Below are 7,080 nucleotides of genomic sequence, written 5' to 3' on the forward strand. Positions count from 1 at the left end.
CCGTATTTGCATTTATTAATTGGCCTTATTTGCTTTTAAGCATGAGAGATGCGTTATAAAGGTTATATTTTTGGATTCGATTTGTGCTCTTTGCACTTAGCGGCCATTGGGTGGGCACCCGGCCACGCCCACAATGCCCCAGGGAATAGCGAATGGGGACAGAGCATGACAAGTGGACATGCCATTTTTAGCGCAACAAAAGAGCAATACAATAAATGATGGACGCTGTGGCAGGAGACGGCACGAGCAAGGACAGTGGCGCAAAAAAGTTATGACACACCTACAGCATTTAATCCGTGGGCAATGTCAACTGATCCACAGCATAGAGAAGGTGTGCAGGGTACAGGGGGCGTGCAATGAGTGATAACCATCAATCAAGCTGCCGCTGCCGCTGCTGCTACTCCTGCTACTCCTGCTGGCTCAAAGGGAGGCGTAACACAGTGGACTGAGAGCTGGAAGCTGGACGCTGGCTTTCGCCTAAGACCAGACATGACATGGAGTTCATTTCAATCATTAGCGTGCCGAGCCGAGTCGAGTCGAGCCGAGCTGAATCGAGCCGAGTGCCCTGGAGTGGCATGGAGTGGCGTTACCTCCTGTTGATGCTGTCAAATTAATAAAGAGCCCGCGGCCGCACGAGCTCTTGGCTTCTCTGACACCAACAGAAGAGTGGGAGAGAGAGGGATAGAGGAAGAGTGTGTGAGGGAGGGAGGACGAGTTGTGACCAGCCCATGCACTTTGGAGCAGCGCAATGTTTCTGCTCATAACGCCCATAAAAAATTTGTCATCATTAGCTGGCGACGGGCATAGTCGAGGGCATCGTGTATCATTCAACAAAGGAGCCAGCTTATCTATCAATGTGTATGCGTGTGCCTATGTGTGTGTGTGTGTGTGTGCGCATTGTTGTTGGCGACTCTTTAAAAGATTGTGCGGCTGCTGCCTTTGTCGTCAGCGAGCGAGTATTTGTCAAAAGCTTAAAGCGCTAAATGGATTGATTGGGCGCCCGTGTGTGTGTGTGTGTGTGTGTGTGTGTGTGTGTGTGTGTGTGGCCGCTGGTCAAGGCACACAAAAGCAGCGGCCTTTAAGGCTTAAAGCTGCCCATTAAGGTTATTAAAAACTGCCCTTGCGCTGAAGTATTTGCCAGTGTGTGTGTGTGTGTGCGTGCGCGTATCTATGGGCATGTGTGTTGTTCATGGAGTGTTATTAGAGACGTAATGGATTGCGAATATTAATTTCTTTGCATGACGAAAGGCATCAGCAAAGAACAATGCGCTTAATCTTTATTGACACGCAGCACAATCGAGAGCTGCTGCTGCTGCTGCTGCTGCTGCTGTGGGATGGAAGGAGATAGCGATAGCAGGCGAGTTGCGCCAAAAAATGATAACCGGAAGCCATTAAAGGAAGTTTCAATACAATAGCAACACACACACACATACACATGCGCACACACTCCCACACAGCCACGCACGCACACAAAGCTCTTTACAATGGCGCCCAGGCGGCAGCCTGTGGCAAAGAGCTTCTCGCTTCAGCGGGCTTCCTTCCTCTTGCGTGTGTGTGTGTGTTTGTGTGTGTGTGTGTGTGGGCTTTGATCTGCCTCGCACAGTCCCTGCATTGCGCCCATGTGCGTGCATGTGTTGCAGCGTCAATATTGTAATTTTTATTTCTCTTTCATGGCTGAGAAGCAACAACAGCAGGCAGGCAGGCAGGCAGGCAGTCAGCCAGTCGAGCAGACAGGCAGGAGGGCGGGTAGGCGGGCGGGCTACGTCTAGGCGAAAGCCGAGACAAGTCAAGCCGAACGATAGATTCGCATTGAATAGAGTCGGTCGAGCAGTAGACGGCGGGGCTGCAGGGCGGGGGCTGCAGGGCGTAGGCGATGCCGACAAAGTCAAAGCGGCACACGCACATTGGAATCCTGATTATGTTTTATCCTAAGCATCTTAAGATTGCCGCACTATAGGCGCTGCAGTTTGTCCTGGGTAAACAGTCGCCACATACGGAAGTCAAGCAGCAGGAGCTCCGGCCTGGTCCCAGCCTGTCAGAGGCCAAACAATTGACTCGATGTGCCAGTGTGTGTTTGTGTGTGTGTGTGTGTGCACACATACTTGTACAGTGTCATTTTCAATTGATTAAACATCAAATGCACTGACATACAGCTCATTGTTACACACACACACACACACACACGCACACTTGCACACTCGCACACCTTCGATTGTGGCTGCAAAGTTTTTGGCTTGCATTTTTTACGTGCCGCAGCGCAAAAATGTTTAAGCACATTATACAAAACATAATGCCCCCGATACATATAGTATACGTGTATGTACATAAGTGCCGGCATATAGAATGGCGTTATATGAAATTCCATTGCATTTTATGGCCACAGAAAGAGACAGAGAGAGAGAGAGAGGGTGGGGTAGGGAGTACTGAGTGAGGCAAAAGACAATGGCGAGCACTAAAAACCTGCGGCAGAGCCATTGTGTGGCATAAACAAAAGATGCAGCATGTTGGCTAAAAGTACGAGCAGGAGTCCTCAAATCGGTCAGAATACCACCAAAGTAAGCTAAACGAAACGACGAAACCTAAACACTCTAAAATAGCTGAAGAAACATAGAAGAAAGTATTATTTAAGTAAGATTGAACTATTTATATATGGGAGTATGTCTTATTATAAAAGCCTATTCAGACATATATCCATTGTAGAGCACATCAAAAAGATAGCTTTAAGGCTATCACAGATATACGAGCCCATATTAGCCATTCATTTGGCATATGCTCTCTATATACAATATTTGTAGACCTCCCACACTTCACTTACTTAGTGAGGCTACCCGCTGCAAGGGTATGCGAAAAAATATCGCAGACGAAAAAGAAAAGAATCCAGAGCCATTCGAGCGTGCAAAAAGGTGAATCTCTGCGCACCAAGCGTGCCATGGCCCGAGGCATGGGAGGAGACGGCAGGGAATGGCCTTTAGGAATGTGGCAAAGTGAAATTTATAGCTTGGAAATTAATAATGATGAGCACACAATGAACTAGCTGTAGAAATCAACTTGTATGAGTGTGCGTGTGTGTGTGCGTGTGTGTGTGTGATGGCAAATGGCAAATGGCCTAAAGGCTCGACTAAATAACAAAGCGCATTCAAGCTGCCCTGCCGGGGCAAACGGTGCGTATACGTATCGAACAATAGCAGCACATTCGATGTCATGCGTACCACAAAATTACATTTTTATAAATTGCCGTAGCCAACTAATTTAGTGTTTGGCCAACGTTTATAAACCTGGCTCAAGGCGAGACTAGCAAATCGACTATGAAGAACTTGTAATAATTGTAGTTGCATTAGAAATATATATATGTGTATATTTGTATATTAAATAAGTATATACATACATATGTGCATACGTATGTCTAAGTCAAATGACTCAAGCTCAGGCAAGAGTTGAACTATAATAATATTATTTAATTTGCATTAGAATACAACATCAAAGCACATTGCCTAAAATATATTATATAAGAGTAATTTTGCAGCTTAAGATTTAATAATTAAAGGTAATTAAATAAAAGTTTCTAGACTAAAATATAGCCTGATCCGCAGCCAATCTGTCTTCTATTGAATATTTGTCATTTAATTAATTTATTTTATTTTTATACCCTGAACCCATTGAAAATGGGAAATCATGGTATAATGGTTTTGTTATATGTATTTATTTATTATATTTATTTATTTTATTTTTATTTTATTTTTTTTTTTTATTTTTTTGTGGAATGATCAACTTATCCACATATAGGCTTCAACTGAAATTAAACTTTAACATAAAAAGTAGTTTACTAAAATTAAAAAAAAAAAAAAAAAAAAAAAAAAAAAAAAAAAAAAACTTAAACCTCGATTCAACCCTAATTCCAATTTTATGCATACTCAAAAATCTGCTTGTCAAAGCGGAACTAAGCCCCCGGCGTTTGGTTTGTAATGCCAACCGAAGAACTGAAAAAAAAATTTCGTGTTTTGTGGCCCTTTTTCAGGCACTGCCATGGCGCTTTAAGAGAGCTGCATATGCATTTCGCATCGTTTGGCAATTAAACGTCTATAAAACTGTAATAAATGCGATGATCTCTATAAAGCGCGCATTAATTTCGGCAGTCGTTAAGAGAGTTTTGTGCGATGTCTCGTTACGCATTTCTTCTGGCCAAAGCATAAAATTTATCGCATATGGCCATAAAATTTTAATTTATTTTTGAAATTTTTCACCCCACCGCTTTATGAGGTAGAAGTCGGTTTTTTTGTTTTTTTGTTTGTGGCCAACATTAATAGCCGAGCGAGCAAAGTCATATTTTAATGCGTATTTTATAAATGCGGCTGAAGTGGCGCACGGTTTGGTTTGGCTTGGTTTGGTTTGGTTTGGTTAATGCAATTATAACCATTGTAACGTTATAATGCAGTTGTAATTAAGTGCATTGTTGTTGCTCCAGCTGTTGTTGTTGTTGTTGTTGCCCAATAAACATGAGCAAATATTTTAATAAAATCAACAGTCGCAATGAACCGCACCGCAAGCGCAACAGTTTGGCAGCCACTGGTCAACGACTTTCGCATGCTAAAAGCTTTCAATTTATGACCATTTCACAGTTTACATATGAATAAATAATTTATATTTTTAATTATGCCAAATTACATATTGGCTTACACATTTCTCTTAATGACTGAGCGAACGTGCCGAGGCTTTAAGGCTGCAGATGAATGTTGGAGTGTGGAGTATTAGATGAAAATGCCAATTGTGAATATATAATTTAAAATTGTTTATATTAATTATAAATGATATATGTGTAATGTGATAGCCTGTGCTGCCAATTCAGCCGTCGATTATGTTGAACTCAACTGAAACATTTCAATACAGCTAAATAAAACAAACTTATTTATTATTAGCTAATTAGAATGCAAATAGGTAATAATTAGTGTGATAATATTGCACAGATTTTTGAAATCCACTCAGAGGCAGCTTCACTTGATATTTTCATACGATTATTAAGCAGATCATGGCAAACAAATAGATATTTCTGCACGCACTGTGGCCAAGGCAATGTGATTATCTCACTGGAAATGCAGCAGTAAGTGCATTGCATGCAGCCGCAGGTAACGTGTGCAAAGGTTTTGCCTACAGGACTCAATGCTGCTCCTGCTGCTCCTGCTGCTGCTCCTGCTGCTGCTGCTGCTGCTCCTGCTGCTGCTGCTGCTGCGGCTACTGCTGCTGCTGCTGCGGCTACTGCTGCTCCTGCTCCTGCTGCTGCTCCTGCTCCTGCTGCTCCTGCTGCTGTTGCTGCTGCTGCTGCTCCTGCTGCTGCTGCTGCTCCTGCTGCTGCTGCTGCTCCTGCATCAGGTGTAGCAAAGCTCGTCTTAACATCATAAAACACGACATTTTGCAAACGTATTTGTATGTGAGAGTGCATGTGTGTGTGTGTTGGAGTGGGCTAACGCCCAATGGCCTAATGCAATTTGCTTGCAGATAACAAAACTCATTTACAGCTTGTCCATGAAGATGATGCGAAATCGCAGCCAGGTGGGACTAGGCGACACCTGGCAGCAACTAGGCAACGGTACTGCTCTTGATATCAAAGCACTTTATATCAAGTGCAGCAGGCAGAGCTCTGCCCGCAGTGCAATACATTTTATAATGCTTGTTTTGAATCATATTTAGAGACAGGCTGAGTGCTGGAGCTGGCAGAGGCAGAGCCAGAGGCAGGAGGCAAAAGCAGAAGCCATGGATGTTCGCGTCTGCGTCGCCTGCTTGCAAATAAAATAAATTAGTTGCAGTTGAAAGGTGGCTCAGACGCAAAAGTCAACACGCGATGTCGTCGGCACCGCAAACAAACGCCAGCTGTTGGGCACAGATAAAATGGCAGGCAAACAATCGGGCGACCAAAATGGAAGAGACCTGCTGCCAAGGTGCAGGCGGGAGCAGCTGAGCAGGGAACGGGGCTGGCGGGCCAGGGCGTCTGCCTGGGCAAATCAGCTGCCAGCGCTGCGCAGCTTACTGGCAAATATTAAAATGCGAATTTTTATGCGCGCTGACATTTGCGCCTCGCCGCGCCTTGCCACACCCCTTAGCAAGCATAATTCTCACTATAAAGGCAGCGAGTGGCTGCTGCCGCCAGCCTTGGCTAGCATTTTCTTTGCGGCATGCGCACATAAATTAGCTGCCAAGCTAAGAAATGGTTGCGGGCAGCAAGGGCTCACCCGCCTCGGCGCCCCATTGTTGCCAGTTGGCGTGTCGTTGATATGGCCAACAGCAGCAGCGGGCAGGCAGTCTCAGCCACCGCGTCCAACTGCGGTTTGTTGCGCCATGTTTATGCGGGTGGCAAGGTGCCTGCTGCACGCTGCCAACAGCCAACAGCCAACAGTCAACTGCGTCGGGTGCATTAAACCAATAAATCAGCGAGCACCACTGAAAAACATAGTGTTGTCAGGCGTTTGCTTTTTGAGGCAGCAGCAGCAGCAGCGGCAGCAGCCGAGGCAGCTTTGTCAGCACCTCTCTCACTCTGCGGAGCAGGCTCGAGCATTGCATATTTAATCAATAGCCCAGCCACAGGACATAAATTAATCTGGCGGTCCCTTTAAAGCGTTTCTCATTTTTTGTATACCCTATAGGCTTAGAAAGTAGTTCAAAATGGGCATGCTAAGATTCTCATTAGCTAACAGGCCAGGCCAGCAGAGCCATCTCTTTTAGCTGCATCATATTCCTGATTGCTTACAGAAATATGTTGTTTATATAAACTAACGACTGCCAAGTGCTGGTCCACAATCTGATATTGCAGGCGAAGTGTTAGCCTTGAATCCATCTTCTTCTTTGTGTAAATCACGATTGGATTGACGTGTTCACGCAAGCAAAACTAATTCTTGCTTGATTTCTCATTGTCGACAATTGATTCGTTAGTTTGAAGTGCTTGAACAGGCTCGACAGGCTCAAATGTAGCCACTAGTTACTGCTTAATTAATATAAGCTAGAGGGAAGGTATGGTTCAATTAATGTGAAGGAGGTAGGTCTTAAGCAGTTGGTTTTAAAATACTTATCAATAAGCTGCATTGCTCTAAGTTC

This window comes from Drosophila navojoa, chromosome 2, assembly GCF_054131105.1.
Source record: "Drosophila navojoa isolate 15081-1374.11 chromosome 2, UAZ_NAV_1.0, whole genome shotgun sequence".
Classification (NCBI taxonomy): Eukaryota; Metazoa; Arthropoda; class Insecta; order Diptera; family Drosophilidae; genus Drosophila; species Drosophila navojoa.